The sequence below is a fragment of the Anas acuta genome, chromosome 11, assembly GCF_963932015.1.
Source record: "Anas acuta chromosome 11, bAnaAcu1.1, whole genome shotgun sequence".
Lineage (NCBI taxonomy): Eukaryota > Metazoa > Chordata > Aves > Anseriformes > Anatidae > Anas > Anas acuta.
This window is the reverse complement of record NC_088989.1, coordinates 12,777,637-12,795,653: the sequence shown is the minus strand read 5'-3', so window position 1 is coordinate 12,795,653 and position 18,017 is coordinate 12,777,637. Positions and strand designations below refer to the sequence as shown.

Here is an 18,017-nt window from a genome sequence, read left to right as displayed (position 1 = left end):
TTTCCCACCCAGTCAGTGTCACGAGAGGGCAAGACAGAAAAACAATCTCCCTCCCCACGCACAAGCCACTGTCTATATTGAGAGCTGAATCTTCTAAGGGAGTGGATATGAACTTGACATCTGGATTTAATCCAGACTCAAATTCCAGGCTTAGATCTGAGAATTTTCATCTCCAGTGCTGAGACCAGCATTTCTTAGAACTTACTTTACCTTTTAAGGCAAAACTTTAGAGTTGAAAGAGTAGCATAGCAGCAATTCCTCCCATGCTGAACTTCTTTAGCAGATTTTCCTCATTTGAATCCGGTGCCCTCCATATCTTTCTCACGTGACGGAAATCTCATTTCTCTCTAGGACCCTGTGACCACCAGAGAATTCAATCTGCCTGGAGGAGCTATTGAATGCTGAGGCAACCATGATCTGTCGAGTGACTGAGCAGCACCCCTGCTTTATAGGCACAGGTGAGGCAAGCTTCTTACCCCATCTCATGCAAACAAGCACCAAACTGTTTTTCTCCCCAGTGTGCTGAATGTCTTTTAAAATTAATGATTGGCCTGTGAGTCCTCACAGGGCGTCGGGTCAGGGCATTTTTTCCCGTTTGCCAAGCCCCAGGTACTTCCTGTGAATGTGGAGGGGTTCAGTCACTTGGTAAAGTCCCATTACAGCAGCATGACTCACACTCTGCTGGGACAGCAAAAGCTGATGCCTTCCTCTTACAGGTAACCTGCCCTTCTGCTGCAGGGCACCACTCCCTCGTGGGGGCTGCTGCAAGTTAGAGCCCAGCTGATTTATCTTGATTCCAGAATATCTCTTTGACTTCACTCAAGTTGCTTCAGATTTGGAAATCTGAAAGAGTCTCATTTTTATCCTGCATCCTCGAGTTTGTCTAGCTTTGTGCAGTACGCAGCAGGAACTCGTGTACAGCTCTTTCCATCTGCTGTGAGCTTTGCCTCACATTTGTCCTCATTCTCTTGTTTGCTCCTCTCTCACCTACCAGCAAGGCTAGTTATTGAGGTTTGTTTCAGCACTTTTCTTATGCATCTGGTATTTTAATTTCTTCTGCAAGAATCAACATTTCAATGAAGTAAAGAGTAGAAGCATATCAGAACGGGACACTTGCTGATGACATGAGAAAGTGAGGGAAAACCCCTCCTGACTAGCCTCAAACCATGCGTTCCTGAGTGTGGGTCATCCCATGAATGAGCACGCACTGAGGCAACAGGACTCTTCCATTACCTGTGTGGCTTTTCCTCTTGTACAGTGTTGGATATTGTTTGTCTTGAAATTGTCTGAAGAACTGCCTTGGAGAAAGCAAGCAATAAACAAAGGGAAGTGTAAAGCAGTTTCAATCTTTTATTGTTTCCATCAATGGCCAGGAAATCTGTATAATTACAAAATTAGTTGTTATATTCAATTGTTAGTAATATAAGTTGTTATAGCTGTATAATTAATTTGAATTAGCTTCTTGAAAGAAAGAATCCAAAGGGTGATAGAAAGTGGAGAGCTGAAGGATGCCTCACTAAGTGGAGATGTTCCAGAGATCAAAAATTAGCACAAATGTGTATGGGAGCACAAAACATCACAGGGCCAAACCCACTCCTGTGAGTGGGAGAAAAGCCTGTGCAATGCCCTAGCCTGCAGAAATGTGGAAGGATGAGCTTGGTGTCCAGCCCCTTTCTCTGCAAATCTTTTCATCTCCCAGTGTGTTGGTGCCTGCTGCCCATGAGACTTCTCTGCTGTGTTGCAATAGCTCTTGTTGCTTAACCTTTGAGGTGCAAGACTTATTTTTCCTCCCCACGTTCTAAAGATTACAGATAAGGATAGAGGACATCAATAAGTTATTAAAATGATAAGAGTGTCAGCAACAGATGAGAATGAGCCAGTGCTGAATATCAAGGAAGGAAATTAGTATATTATAACTCCAAATTGTGAGCGGCAGACCAGAAAACCTTTACAACGTATTCGGGTTACTGGAGTACAGCAGGCTTCCATTCCTCATTTGACTTTGTCCTGAACTCTTCAAAAAGCTGGCAAATGCTCTGTTTGCACGGTCTCACAAACAACCTAAGTCACGCAAAGCTCTGGGCTCTGCTTTCAAGGCTCCTGGGCCAATCTGCCTGCCAAACAGCAGAGGCAGTACCAGGAGGAATACGAGTGAAGAGCAGCCAGGAGAGCTGGGGATGGGAGTTTCCTGGGGTACTGTGACCTAGCTGGCAGCCTCTTCTGCATGTGGGTTATTTGACTTGATGTATTTGCAGCAGATTTGAACACCATTTCAGCTTAGATCTATGACATTAGGTGGCTTAGAGGAACAAACTTTTGAAGTCTCTGACTTGGTGTGCTGAGTCTTGTCAGGTATTGGCCTGGGGTGGTGGTAATGGTTGGAAAAGGTTTAACGTGTTGTTCTTGTATCTCCAGGGGACATGGTAGATAACATGGAGCCTCCAATGTCTTTCAGGAATTTCTTCACCTAATGGGGTGAGGTTCACCTGGTTTCTCATATAACTGTGCATTCCCCCAGCCCTTGTCAAGGAAAATAAAAGCTGATTCTAGGAAATGTCCTAGAAAGAGATGGAAATGCAAATACTGTAAAACAAAGAAGTTAAAAGGGATCAGATATGCAATTAAGACTGAAATGTTGAAAATCAAAACACAGGGTTAAGTAATTTTCTTTACTTCCATGCCCAGTTTCTCATGTTGAATTGAATGCAGGATCAAACCAAGGGAGGGTGGAGAGTTGCTGTGTGTTGCTGGCTTAGCATTAGCGACGGATCATTTGATCGACCTTTGTGCTGTGGTTTTATATAGAGCTCTGTTTACCCTAGGGAACTTTAATATACATTAGAAAATCTATTCTCTTCAGAGAGAAGAGTTTCTCGCAGGTTACAGCACAAGGGCAACAAAGCTGGTTAGAGGGCTGGTAGGGCTTGGACACCAGGTTTGTTGAGCTTGGAGGTTGAGGGGTGACCCCACTGCTCTCTGTGACTTCCTGAGGAGGGGAAGTGGAGACAAAGGTGATGTTTTGTGTTCCCTACCTCATCAGCAGCTGCCTGACCTCCTGCTGCAGCAGATCTCAGGTGGAGAACTGGGGTGTCTGGTGGGGATATGGGGGAGAAGTGTCACTTGGGGCAGCTTAGGCAGTTGTCAGCACACCCTTACCAGGCCGGGCTGTAAGATATGAAGCTGGTGTTCATCCTGTCTGACCTGCAGCAGGAATGAGAACCTGTAGTGAAAAGTGGGGTCATTTGGGAGGGGAGCAGCTGTGGCTTCAGTCATGAAACAGGAGGCCACAGTTTTAACGTGCAGAGATGTGCCGGCCCTCCGGATCATTGAGTGTTGGTATCCAGAAGGTCCTCAGGGCTGGCCTAACGCTTGGAGTTGCACTTTGACTGGAGGCTGGTGCTGGGCACAGCAAAGGAATGTGCTGCTCATCTGCAGGTGAGCAAAGGGGGTGAGCTCTCGGTTTCCTTGTGAGCCTTTGGGATTGCAGCTTGCTCCACGCTACTTGCGCTGTCTGTATGACTGCCTCAGAAAGGTGATAACCTTTCATATGTGTGCTTCAGCGTGGTTCCCAAAACTGTGTCTCCTTCATAGCAACCTCCCTGTTAAGATATATTTGCTGTGAAGGATGATGAGACTTAAAACTCCAATTACGAGAGGAAATGAACTAGAACTGCTTTCTAAGTGTGCTGTATAATTGGAAGTGATTTCAGTACAACCTTCCTAAGGTACTTGCACTAGCTCTTGGTCTGGTGACCCAATGTGACAGTGACCTTGTTTTCATGGATCGACCCCTTAGCAGCGTGGTCCCCCACCAAGCTGCACTTGGATCAGAGGGAACAATGCACATGTACAGGGATGGTACATATAGCTGGAGCTCAGTTGCTCTGCTATTCAAAGTTTCTTTGGGTAGAAATACTGTTTTATGTTTATCTGGCAACTTTTCTACCTGCTACGTGTTCTGGTTTAATCACATGCAGTTACATCTGATCCCTGGTGTGCTGTCAGATGTGCACGTTGCTGCACGCAGTGCCTTGGAGGGTGATAGTGAGCACAAGTGACACCTTAATAAGGGTCTCTGGAGACATGGCTTCAGTACTAAGCTGCCCCCATCTAACACCTTTTGCTAGTTTATGCCTTATTAGTCACCCATTGCTTCTTTGAAAACGTTGTTTTTAATACTCCTGCTCTGGGCTAAGTTCTCAGAAGACCTGTTATGTTTTGCTGATGGTGGCTGCCTTTTCATTGCCCAGGTGGGAGAAGTGGGACTTGAAAACCCAATCAGCATTATCTGAGCTTATCTGCTTGTGATGGGGGGACTTAAGCAGATCAAGACATTAATATTAATCATGTGTAGATGCAGAACACAGGCTCTGGAGGCAGAACAGATCACAGGCACCTGAGCAATGCTCCCAGGTATCAGCCACCCATACCTATGTGCACAGCCACCCCACAGGAGATGGGCTCCAGGGGGTGCACAGCACCCAGAGGCGTGGGGAGAAGAGTGGGGTGACAGAGTAAGCGCAGCACAGAGAGCCAGGGCTCGGGACTTGTTCAGGCTCCTTTGTTGGAGCCAATCTCTGCCTGCCCCTGGGCTGGTTTTGCTCCAAGCATTCTCCTGTTTCATGGCTTATATCAGTGTGGTTTGTGTGGTGGCTGGTGAAGGGGCTGCCTTCCTTTCCTCGGGGGCAATAAGGAGAGCCCGGTGCGTCTGCTGGCTGAGCACAAGTTGGGCAAAGCAGTCACTGCTGCCGAAAGGGATTTTGTCCCCATGCCTCCGGGGGTTAGGCTAGGGTATGACGTTCCCCCTGGCCTGTTCGTGTGCTTAATGAGCTAATTTATCTGCCATCTTCCCCATGGCAGATGGGGGCTCTTCAGGATTAATTAAGGATCATAAGTGTGACCTACTTACCAAGCCGCTGCTACTGTTACCGAAGCTCTGGGAGCCATCAGGCTGAGAGAGCTTCTTACCTCTCTCTGCTCTGGTTACCCGCTTGCTCTGTCCTTCTGGGACCGTTGCTGAGCCCCAGGTGGGATCGTGTTGCACCCGTTTCAGTAACAGATAATCTCCCCTGACTGTTGGGTAGGGAGCTGCAAGCTTCCTGCAAGCAGCGCACCAGGTCGGAGGGGAGACTGGGGATGCTGGCCTACATCTTGCAGTGTTTTCTCCTGTTTGGGGGGGGCTGAAAGTGGGGAGAGATCAGCTGCAAGATTAGGGAGAGCAGTGCTGAAGACAATGGCTCGGGATGGTCTGGTTCTGTGCCTGAAACCATGCTGAAGGGATATGCCAAGGTCTTCCTTCCTCAAGGCTACTCAATTCCTTCTCATTTCCAGCTTACACTTTACTGCAGCAACCCTGTAGGAATGCTTTCTGCAAAGGAGCAGAAACAACTAGAGAACGAGAAGCAAATTAAGTTCAGGCTCTTCTAATGCTGTTTGTTGCCTGCCTGAATTTCAGCCAAGGCACTGTTCTGCCTGGGAATGACTCAGTCCTGTATCCCTGTGGTTCACTGCTAGGAGACCCTTCCTCCAGCTGGGGATGGGTTGCACCACGAGGACCACTATGGCAACCTATCCCCTCCAAATCTTCCTGCTCTCTCCTTCCCTCCCTTTGCTGCTTGTTCAATGAGTTTGCCCTGCACGGCGGGTTGAATCTCGAGCAGTAAGGCCACTGCACGGGCTCGCAGCCATGTGCACAGGGGCTGCACGTGGCGCATTTGCTGCACATGTGAGGATGGCTGATGTTCCCAAGACTCTCCTCGTCCCCCCCCATGGAGATGGTCCTTCACTAGCCTGTTGTTTTGAGCAGGGTCTGGTGGTCTCCCCAGTGGGATCCCAGCAGCTCCCACTGATTTCGGATGGGAAGAGCTGGCTCTCAAGCTGAATGGGACCCCTGGGAAGCAGCATTTTGCTTTGTCCTTGGAAGCACGCACAGCAGGGGAATTGTGTTTGGCTTTTCTCCTCTGCCTCAGAAAAAATCTCCGATGTTCCAGTGACCTGCTTATTATGTAGGTCATCATCAGCTGAAAGGAAAAAACAATTTCAGAAGTAGGAGAAATCCAGCAGGGCTCCTCCACTGAGCAGATCTTTCTGCAAAAACACGGGGAGTTGTGGTGGCAGGCAGCCTGGCCTCTCCCCTCTCCACCTGCTCTGCTCAGGATGATGGGGGAGCAAAACTGCAGCTGGAGGGATGTGTGATACCCTGAAAGCAGGCAGACTCCCCAGGATCCAGTGTCTGCTGGGAGACAGGACAGCCCCACTAGAAAAAGGAGTCATGGAATAGGCAGATGCCTCTGGACGCCAATAGTAAAACTGGGACCTGGACCAAAAATCCTCTCTGTGTTGTGCCAGTGCTTTTAGTCTGGGGCTGCTCCTCTTTGCCTGCAGCAGAGCTGACACTTTGTGATGCTCACTGAGAAGAGAGAAAGCCCTTAGAGGGAACTGGAACCTAGGCAAGGGACAAATTGCTGTGTGGCTGGGAGGAGGTTTGGTGAAGTCCAGCTTCACTCATACTTACCTGTGATGCAGTAACTCTTACTACCCCTCGGTATCCTCTTTTCCTTCACAAATCCCCCAAATATCAGCTGGACACCCCTGCGCCCTGGCTACTTCTTCCTTGGGGATGTGTGTTTGTGTGTTTGCTGGTCAGGCAGGGAGGCAGGCAGCTGCAGCCCTTTCCTGTGCAGGAGCACCGATGTGCCTCCCCATCCTACTTGCTCACCGAGGGATTTCTCCTTTCCTTCAAAATGTGTAGGAACGTGATGTGTTTGAGACAGACAGACTTGATAGGGGAGGCTGAAACCACTGAAAGGCCTCACTAGCTATCAGAAAGGTGAAGAGGAGCATGGGGAGGGGGGTGTGCAGTGAGCAGAAGGCTCTGCCCCCTCTGCCTTGGTGTTGGCCAGGTCCCTTCACTGGGTCTCCATCACAGCCATATCTCACCGTGTCCACCCCTGCAAAGCCTGAGTGTTTGAAGCCGCTCCAGCTGCAGGAGGCTCCTGGCACAGAACTTGAAGGTGCAGCTGATCTTTTCCAAGAACATGGTTTCTTGTGAAGCTGCTTTCTTTCACATGTGCCAGCTCCTGCAGCCGTTACACCTCATTTTGTACTGGCATCTGCTGTGGTGTCTAGATAAAACGCACACATTTGTCTGACTGGACTGCCCGTCCTCTTCAGCATCTCGATTTCTGTGGTCTCTAGCTCATGCAGATCTCTCCCCAGACCTCAGTTCCTCTGCCTGGTTGATCCTTACCCAGACCATGGAGGGTTGTCTCTGCCTCCTGAGACACCAACCTGGCAATGCGAAGCAGTGAAGAAACCTCCTCCTCCTATTTTCAGCTCCTCTAAGGACAGCACCAACGTACTTGCTCATCTGTCAGGTGAATCACACTTTCTCCAACTATCTGAGCAGAGTCAACTAACATGCAGCATGCTTCCCCTTGGCTCGGGCAGGCTGCTGTGGCTCTAGGAGAAAGTCTTGAGGACTACTCCTGTTGCTTGTAGCTGTCTCACCCAAGGGTAGGCAGCCCTTGTCTCATCGCACCACGGTAGTGTAGAGAAGTCAAGGTAGGAAGCAGTAGAGCAAAGGCAGCTTCAACAGAATGATATTCTTTCACCCACAGTAAGACATTTCTTGTGCTTTGCATGCCCTCGTGGAGCAGCTCAGGGCACTGACGTGATCTTCTGGTGGACCAAAGACAGCTGGGACATCTTACTCGAGAAGCAGAATTAGCGTATGCTCCTAGCACAAGATCTTTGCAGTTAGGCAGTGATCGGTGCCCTGGAGCTGGGATTGTCACGTCAGCCTGGTGGATCCTTGCACAATGTGGTGGCTGTGCACAATGCAGACAGCTGGAGCTGTCATGTGCTCATGGTGAAAACACGGAGGATAGCTCTTATCTTTGCTTGGAGGAAGGATTTGATTAGAAACTGTCTTATAAATGTGTGGTTATTGAATGCGTTGCTCATTTACTATAAATGAGCCATCTCCATAAACGTGCCAAGAGCATCTGTCCTCAGCAGCCAGGCAGCTGCTCTGAAGGAAGGCAGATGAGTCTCCCTCGTCACAAGCTTTTCCTCATTGAGCTTTTTCTGAATCACTCCCTGCATGGAGCAATTCTCCAACAACATTAAATGCCGCAGCCAGGGTGAGTCAAGCAGATCTTGTCACGGCTGCCTTATTTTTTTCCTCCTTCTGTTTTTATTTTAAATCAAGCTTCAAATCCTCTGTGTCACAGGGTTTGGTGATGCTTCTAGCACAATTGATGGCAACAAGTAGCTACCCAGGAATGGTGTGTGTTGTATGGCAGCTGGGGAGAACCTCCTGTTCCCAACATCTTCAGCCTGTTTGGGGCTTGTTTCCACAAAATTGGAGAACTTAACAGAAGGATGGTAGGGCTGTGAAATAAATCATTTTAGCCATGGTTTAAGTGAGCTTACTTATGTCTCTCCCATTGTGTCCACAAGTTGGTGAGGTCATAAATGCAATGAGTGTCTTAACTCAAGTTCTTGAGTGCGAAGTGAGGCAACCTGGTGTTGTAATGAATGGTGATGCTTTCCTAAGGGGTTAACGGGTTCTACGTCCAGACATAAACCAGTCTCAAAGTGTTGGAGGGCAGGTTGAGATCTGTGCGAGCAGGCTGGGGTTCTTGCCCTTCCTTGGGAAACATCTGGTGCTACTCAGGATAAGGGACAAGGCTATTTGGCCCTTGGACTCAGCTTCTTGTGATGGAGGAGCTGGCAATGCTCTGCGTAGCCTGGGGCTCTGTGCAGCTCTCTGTTGCAAGAGCATATCACTTACTTGCTCATCTTCAGTTAGTTTATCTCAAGATAAGTTGTGATGTTTTTCAATGCAGGTTTTCACCCAAACCACAGGATAACAGTTTAACGGTTGCTGTAGCCCCACGTGTTGCCAAACTGTAGTGACCATTCACTGCCTGCTTGTTCACAAGATATTTCCAGATACCTTCAAACAAAGCAAGCAGGCCACCTTCCCCACCAAGCCTACCTCAAGAAGGGTGACATGGCTTAATTAAAACCAGACAAAGCCATAACGATGGCAACCTCTTGCCGGCCACTGACTTCTCTGTGAGCTCAGCCCAGTGCAGCCACAGCAGCTTGGAGTGGGACCATGCAGGGAAAGTGAAATTTGTTTGTGCCTGTGCAGGAGACCCCCTTGCAGGCTGTTATCAGAGGCTTTGGTACTTGGTGCTGCTGCTTTCTTTAGGGATGTAAATAAATGCTTGCTAGTATGCTTAGTCCAGAACTGGCTGTGCTGGGGGGAATAATTAACTAAAATAACTGGGAGTAGGTAAGGATGAAATCTGAGGACAAATCTGTGCAAGTTTTTTTGTTTGTTTGTTTTTGTTTTTGGAACACTGCATCTTAAAGCAGGGAGCGGCTCATACACTGCTTGCAGCTACACCTCCTTTGTCACCACCTAAAAATCACCACTTTTACTTTGATCTGTGCTAGAGGAAAACAATTCAGCAGGGACCAAAAACCTTGATTTATATCAGCCCATTACCCAAATGTGCCCTCAGGTGGCTGTAGGTGAATCCCGGGCTCAAATTCTTCACTGTCCTTTGTGGCATGGCTTGTGTGGGCCTGCTTCTCTTGGTACCCAGGGCTGCTGCTTCTCTGGAGTTAACCCTGCTGCAGTCAGTCCCATTACACATGACGGTGTTGTCAGACAAACGAGGAGGTGATGACTTCACCTGTGTTATAACCTCTGCCCTGGGTTTTTCCTAGCCCTATCTGTTGTGAGTCACCTTTTATAGACAAATGCGTGCAAACAAATAGCAAAGGCATACAGGGTAATGCCAGTACTTATACTGGTGTTTGGATAGCAGGCTGTGTTTGCAGAGCAGAGAGAGCAGTTGCACAGTCCGTGTGACTGGTTGCTCACTTCTAAGAAAACCAGTCCAGTATCTGTTTATCCGCCTGCTGTACAGCTGTACTCCAATGACCTGACTCTCCATAGTTGCTTTTACTATGTAAGTCTTTTGATTTTCTTCCTGTGTTTGAACACACATCTTTCCACCTCCTCTGCTGCATAAAAAGATTAAATCAAAAGCTGTAAGAGCACCACAGCTGTACAGCTGTGTTTTCTTGGGAATGGGAGGGATGAATAAAAGATATGTTTAACTTGAAAGAATTTAATGAGGTTACCAGTGAATTTTGTTTAAGACTCTTTTCCATGCTCTAAACCCAGAGCAAGCAATGAGTGGTAATATTACTGGCATAGCAGCAACCATGACTCTGCTTGAGGTCCATGTTGGTGCCGCACCACCCTGAACAATGATATTCACCCATGTAAGATCTTACGGTGTGGTTGGCACCAGAAATTCTGCCATATAATTCTGTCATCTGAAGGTGAGATGAGGGTATATCTTTAAGATAGCAAAGAATTGTACCCATAACTGTTGAATAAACATATATAAAGCAGTAAAATCACGCTTTTGCTGTTTGGTTGCACTCGTGATAGCAAGGCAGCCCACTCCAGAGGTGGGGCAGAGATTCTGCCCCAGTGCAGTCCTGAGCTAAGATGGCAGACAAAAGGTAGGTACAGCTGCTTGTTGGGCTAGCAGAGGACAGTTGGACATCTTTGTTTATAATTCAAGTAATCAGTGATGGAAGTTTTTCAAACTCCCCTTCCTTGCGTCGTTTTTACCCATGATATCAATGATTGCGACATCAGCATGACTAATCCCATGCATGGGATTAATATAAGATGTCTGTTTTGTCCGTGGTTGGACTGTTTGTTTGCACAGTGTTGTAATACTTCACAAACAAGAAGCAGAGCAGGCCCAGTGCAGAAATGTCTCCTCTTGTCAGAGACAGTGGCTTGTCTTCTGCTCAGGCTCACCAGAGATGGAAGGAAGAATTAAATGCATGGGACACCTTGAGAAACAAGTATGTAAAATCCCACTGCTCCAGGTGAGGACGCTTTACTTTGTGCAAACAAAATTGAGCTTCAAACACTTGGTAAGAAGCGCAGTGTTATGTCTTGATTCTCAGCTCACTGACTGCAAGAAACGAGTCAGACCAAAGGTTCATCCATCAGACGCTAAAAGATGTCTTGCTGGCGTGTACTATACTCGTGGAAATCCCCTGATAGAGCCCAGGACATGAGAGTGCTGGTGAGCCAGTTCCCCATTGATCTGCCTAACCCTTTTATGAACTTGCTTGTGTTGGCTCTAGAACTTGGCAAGAAGTTAGTTCTGTATCACCTGAAAAAGTACTTCCTTCAATAGATGAGTGTTGTGTGCTGAATGTCTGCTGCATTTTCCTGCCCTCTAAACTCTAGCACAGTGTATCACACTGTGATAAAGCTTGCTGGTCTTTACAGCTCACAGTTTGAAAGGTATAAGGTTTCCTTTTGGCTAAGTATCCAGTCAGTAGCTTGCATTTCAATCATCTTTTGTCATAGTGTAAGTATTTATGGCAACTATGCTTTGCTGGAGAGGTTTTTCCCTGAAGGTCAGGACAGTTGACGATAAAATTGTGTAACCCTTGTGCTTACTGTACATCTGCATTTTCTAATAAATGTTTGCTTACTAAAAAAATACCCTTGGAGTAATTTGACAGAACTAAATGCTGCCAAGCCTAATTGTTCAAGAAGTTGACTTAATCTCTCTGATTATTTGAAGGGTGGTTCAAGTTGGGCCCTTTCCCTCTGCCTTCTGGTTGTGATCCTTTGTGGTGTGCTCGGGTTCGTGACAAGGACGATTCTGCATAACTATGAAAGCAAAAGGCTGGATGTTCTTAGCACGAAGTTCTCCTACACCCTGAAATCAGATGCTGGTGATCTTCAGGAGAGTACAAAATACAGAAGGGTGTGTAATAAAAACAGCAGGAATTGGAAACAATTCGCTGGCACCTTATCTATGATTATTTATAATAGTTTTCAGACACTGTCCACACTTGGCATAGGTACAGACTTCTGTGAATAATGTACCCAGTTTGAACCAGTACCCAGGGCAGGCAGTACCATTCCGTGGAGAACCACGGAAATACCTCATATGGGACAAGTTTCTGTGGGTCACTGCCTCATTTTGCTCTTATGCTTGTACTTGTGCAGGTTCAAAATTGCTTTGAGCTTGAAAAACAGGCAGCAGCCACATAGCTCTTGATCTGGTGTAAATAGGAATGCAGTCGTGTTGGAGGCTGTGAAGCCTGCTCGTGTTAGCTGAGGTCTGGTCCTTCTGTGCTGGGGTGCTCATTAAAGAAATCAAGCAAACCTGAGGAGCAGTTGAGTTGAACTCCCTGTGTTCTCCGGGCTGCTTGGAGCATCCCAAAGCCCAGCACATATTTTCCATTTGGAAAAAATCCACAGGCTGTGGTAGCAGGCTGTGTAGATAAATATCTACTTATTTAGCAGGCTAAGCAAGAGTGTTTGTGCTTGTCTGCCTTTTAGGCTGGCCTGGATTTTGTCATTGTGATCTGCCCTTCCTTCCCAGCTACTTCCTTCTGCACTTCAGTAAAGCTGGATGTGGCGTCACACTGGTGTTTGCCTTTGGAGGAGTAAACAAAACAAAAGGCCAAGAGGCACCTACTTAAAACACATTCCTCTGCTGTGACTGGAAAAAAAAAATCTCTTCTTTAGATATAGGCATCCACTGTTTGCATTGCTCACCCTACTGGCAGGGGTTATGGGCTTTGTCTGCCTCACTTAGTTTGAGTCTAGCCTGTCTAATCTTTCTGCTCTCTCTATTTTTGAGATGCTTGATGTGCTGCCCTTTCCTCCCACAGACCATGAGTTACAGCTGCTTCCCACAGCTCCAGGAGCTGATAAAAAAAAAAAAAAAAAAAAAAAGATCTGGTACAATGGATCAAGGTACAGTGATAGAGAAGAACGCACTTGGTCTTGATAGGGCTTGCTTTATCTGCCAGGCACATTGCAGACCTGACATTGAGCTGAGAGGCAGTGGCAAAGGAATGTGTCTGCTCTCCAAGAGAGAGGGAACCTGACCAAGAGATGCAGGGCTGCTTGGCTTGTAGTGGAAAGGAAATTGCTCTGAGGTGCTGCAGGGGACGGTGACTTCTCCTGCACCTTAGCAGGAGCACGTCTCAAACCGAAGACAGTGACAGCACTGCTCTTTGACTTCTCCATCTTCCTGTGACAACCAGCTCCTGTTTTCCCATCTCTGCTTTCCCAGGAGAAAAAGGAATGAGTCAGTTCCTGAAGGCAGAGTTAGGAGAGGTGGCTGCAATCTCTGGGTCCCGGTGCTCCACCCCGAAGGCTTTGTCCTGCTGGCAGCTACTGCACATTGCTTGCTGTTCCTTGGCTTGTGTAAACACTCGGGGAACTTCAGCCTTGCAGCAAACTTAAATTGCTGAGGAGTTTCTGGATGTGCAGTGAAAGCCAAAAGTTCAATATAGACCCTTTTCAAGGGTTTGAACACGTAAGGAATGGGCTTGTTGGTTGAATCACTGTTGCGCATTGGAGATTTAAATTAATTGAAACTCTCTGCTCCTCTCATTTCCCAGTACTCATACTATTAAAGCTCTATTGCAGTGCAGTCCAGTGGGTTTTGAAGGACCCAGGTGTAGAAATAAAGCGTTCTGTATGGGAAATGTTTGTGCTGCTGCCGGTGAATCTCCCTCTGTTGCCAAGCTCTTAATTTTCTGGCATGATAGTGGCAAGTCTGTTTTTAGCACTGTTTCTGAGCTCAGCTGGTGCTTAGGACAGGCTGCTTCTCTGCATCACTCCTGCTGACATGAAGAGGGTTCATGATACACAAATGCTTGCTGTGATGTGTTTCAACATGGGAAACTTCTCTCCTTGATCGTTAGAAGGGTTTGCATCCCTTTTGCAAGGTTAGTTTGTTACAGGGGAGCTTTTTCAGCTGCAGATCTTGGGGCATATGGGGAGTCCTTGTTCGCAGGTCTTTAGGTTCTGGCCTGAAATAATTTTATCAGCATTGTGCCAGTGCCCAGAGCACTGGGTCAATATAGCCTGTGTCAAAGACATACAGCTGGCTCAGCAAGAGCTGCTGCCAGCTCTTCAAACCCAGGGAGGGTATTTTGGGGCAAGCTTCTTCATGCACCCCCTTCCCCTTCTTGTCTAATATAAGGCCAAACATATTCCTCCTGGTTAAACTCCTCTGAGGCTGGAAAAGTTAAAGCGGGAAGGTCACAACACAGCCAGTCCTCAGGAGAAAGTGCTCTGAAAGGTGGGAGCGCTCCGAAAGGTCGGAGCTTCATCCTGGTATGCTGGGCTCCTCTAAAGGACGATCTGCAGCTCAGAGCGGGGGGAGATGTTGACCTTCCACTAGCTCTTAGGCTTCTCCAGCAGCACAAATATAATCAGTGATGGGGAGACTAGAAATTACTGTGCAGTCCTGCAGTGTTTAGAGGTGGGAGAATTTTGCTTGGTTTAAAAAATAAAAAATAAAAATGCAGCCAAGGCTTTTGAGATATTTCTCCAGTGGATCACAAGCTGGTCAACAACTATATGAAAATAATGCTTTCTGTTGCTTGTGCCAGCTTTCTTATTGCTGTAGCTTGGTTGTCAGGGAAGGGGATCCACTGTACAAATACAACACAAACGTCAAAGGAAGGGAAAACACTGTTCTTATAGTGCTGTGACTTCAATGTTCCTACTTTCCCTTTAGTGGTGATAGCAACACATCCCAGCACAAGCACGTGTTGTTATGGTAGTGCTAAGAGAGGGGAAAGAAGCTGCAGGGGAGATGGTTAGGAGGTTGCTACGGAGTTAATGCTCATTTGAGACAAGGCTGCCATGACCTCCTGCTAATAGATGTTCTGTTGAATCTTTCATTTCAGTATGCAGAGGCAGCAAACGCAACAGATGCTTGGTTTTGTTCTGTGGTCTCCCCTGGTTGTGTTGAACTGTTGTTTCCCTCTATGGTGCGCAGAAAGGAGAGCAAACAGCATCCCTGGGTCCTCTGGAGATGCAAGACCACTGGTGCATAAAGGTTTCCAGCAAGGAGCAGGCTTGTGCTCATCTGTGCTCACCTGATCAAACTCAGTGCTCCCAACAGGAGCTCCTGCAGAAAGCTCGACATCCTCCCACCCTCTGTTAATCTGCATGCTGAGGACTCAGGTGGTGCTGGATGGTGCAGCATTACCCACTCTGGCCAGTCCTGTTGCACCGTCAGGGTCTCTTCAGTGATGGCCCTGTGAGCAGGGAACTCTTTGCCCCAGAGGTCTCCACTACATTCCTGTGCACTCAGCACACCTTTGCCTGGTGCTGAACTCTGTGCTGTCTGGGTTCATGTATTCGGGAGTTCAGCCAAGTCTGAACTCTGTTCACCCCTGTAGGAAACAACAAAGTTCAGCGACTGAAAGCAGCTGCATGTACTTGGTCAGTGACATCAGCAGAGAGACTCCATTTGCTTAGCAAGCACCTAAATTTAAATAAAACAAATGCCTCTGGAGCCAGTGTTTGGGGCTAGCCCGTAATGTGGAGAAGAAAGGTCTTATTCATGCCACAGAAGGGGGAAACCCATGGACAAAAGAGGTGTATGTATCCAGAAGGAGCAGCTCCACATCTGGGGTCACCTATATTAGGAAATATTTTTAAGGTGGTTTTAATTTACATTCATACAACAGATTTGAAGGTCTTACTTTGCCTTAAGATGCTAGAGACAGTGCAAGTGGTCAGGGACAACTTCACAGGTGACCAGAAAGATGCTATGAGATTCTGCCCAGATTCAGCTTGCCAGGATTTCTCACTTCTGAATCTTTCTGCTCCTTTAGGCCAGTTCTGGCAAAAGGCATGTCTGAACTCTATATCTCTTGAATAACTGACCGAAAGCACTGAGACCTTCACACAAAAAGTGACAGTGCATCCTGCTGGCATTCCAGGGTAAGCTGTATCCCTGTGTCAGTAAGTCTCTGTCCCCTTGTCACCCTTTCCTCGTCATTTGAACTAGATGAATGAGCATGATAAGCTCCCCCAACTCAGTCAACCTTTTCTGGTTATTGCTACAGTCAGCTCATATGACCTTCCTCCCTGTTTTCAAGGTTCTGATAACGAGTTTCTAAGGACAGCCTAGTGACCTTTGGCTGAGCTTCCTCTTCAAACTCTGCTGGCTTTTGCTTCATTGTCTAGTTGTAACCCAGCAGCAAAGATCAGTTCTGATACAGACAGAGCCTTCTCCCCTCTCCTTCCCCCACTTAACCTTCACAGGCCAAATCTCTCCCAGTTTGCTTGAGCAAATTTGCAAATGGGACAGTGAGAGATTTACTTGAGGTAAAGGTTTTGTCCCACTGCCATTTTTCTTAATTCCCTAAGGAAGGAAGGTAATCAGAAAGGCAGATGGGAGGGAAAAACAAACAAACAAACAAACAAAACAAAACAAAAAAACCAACTATGGGCTATGAACAAATGGGTTTGGCACAGATGTGAGGATGAATTCATTAGAAGGAGAGAAAATCACAAGCAATATCTACCCACGGAAGCAATGGGACCATCACTGTCAGCTGAGCTTCCCACCTTGGTAGGCCGAATCTCTTCTGGGGTGTCAAAGCTGTCTGGAGCTGCCTCCTTTCAAAACAGCAATGAGGGAAGTATGCACAGCAAGTCTCAACTACGTTGATCTTTACCTGTGATTTTTTGGTTCCTTGAAGCTGCTTGTTTAGGCTGCTTAAATCTCTGCTGTGGTCTCTGCATGGAAAGTGGCAATAATGGTGCATCTGTCCCATCCCAGCTGCTTGGGTTGACACCCTCCAAAGTATTGCAGGGTTGGTTGCTTGAACCCCTGTGTCCATCTTCAAGGTGTATTGGGATGGGACACAAAACAGCCGTGGAAGACCCATACTGTGGTCAGGAAGACAGGATGACCTTGGCTCTGAGAGTGCTGCTAGTGACCAGGTGGCCTGGGAGCAGTTGCTGGTTCCACCTTAGATAGTATGCATTGCCTTGACCAACTCCACTTCTCTTTGTGCCTCCTCTTTACACTGCAAATATTTCTCCGCATCACTGATCTCATTCAGAACTTCAGCTTTTGCATAAAAAAATGGTTTCACCATGGCTGTCTAAAGCCCAGCACTATCCCCCAGTTGGCATATTCTTAATGATGCAAAAGTATGAGCAGAGACTGGCATGTTCAGAATTTTAAGTATTAGTAGAACACGTGAAAAGAGGGGTTTGCAATACTGAAGGTAAACATTCAGTTTAGTTGCTAAACTTGGACCCACTCTAGCGAGAAGTTCAGTGCTTTCTGAACTGGGATTGAAGTCAAAGGTTAGCTGTAATTTCAACCCAACACGGTTGCCTGTTGCCTTGGATACAACCACTCGTAAACTGTGCTGCCAGCGCAGGGCTCTTGGTCACTGTGATAGAGGTAGCAGGTCCTGGGGCTTCTGGTCTGATGCCAATTCACGGTCACACAAACCACCCCCAGGGAATTACCATATAATGGTGAGAAAGGAAAGTGGAATTGGAAAGGGTCTGGAACTTGTTTCTGTCCCTTGTATTTACACCCCTGGCTTCCTCATTTTTAAGCCCAAAAGCTGTTCCTTTCAGGAGCAGCTGCAGCTCTGTCCTGATTCTGCCTACCACATGTGGACTGTGAGCTGCCAGAGCCTTGTCTCAGGTACATGTCAGAGGTGGAGGGGCTGCAGAAGAGTCAGAGATTAGGTATGTGGGAGTAGACTTCAGTGCTTCTCTGAGCCACTGTAGCCATACTTGATTTTTAACACATGCCACATGGGAACTCAGCCCAGGAAGAAAATCTCATGCCTACCTTCCTTTGAACCTCATGCTTTGGTTTCTTAGCCCATCTTAGATTGCCACCCAAGGAAGAGAGGCCTTAAAAGGTGTTTGGGCCTACTTATTGGAGGCAATGATCTGAAAATGGCATTGCTTCCATTTACCTGTTCATACAGCACCTGCATGTCTCAGTGCCCACAGGAGGACTTTTTCTTACTATGGGCTCCTGTTGGTGTTACTGCTAATCAGCCAAGCATGTTTCCCTAGAAAATGCTTCCAGTTATATATATATACACACAATATATAACATATAACAACATATATATTTGTGATATAA

At 47.1% G+C, this 18,017-nt stretch overlaps 1 long non-coding RNA gene across 1 annotated transcript in view; it reads left to right on the top strand.

Annotated features, from left to right (window-relative positions):
- The first annotated feature begins 325 nt into the window (after positions 1-325).
- The window catches only part of LOC137862357 (uncharacterized), a 51,179-nt gene continuing 33,487 nt past the window's right edge, over positions 326-18,017 (top strand). The window contains exon 1 of the long non-coding RNA XR_011100204.1: positions 326-458. This is a non-coding gene — a long non-coding RNA (uncharacterized lncRNA). The remainder of the gene's footprint in view (positions 459-18,017) is intronic.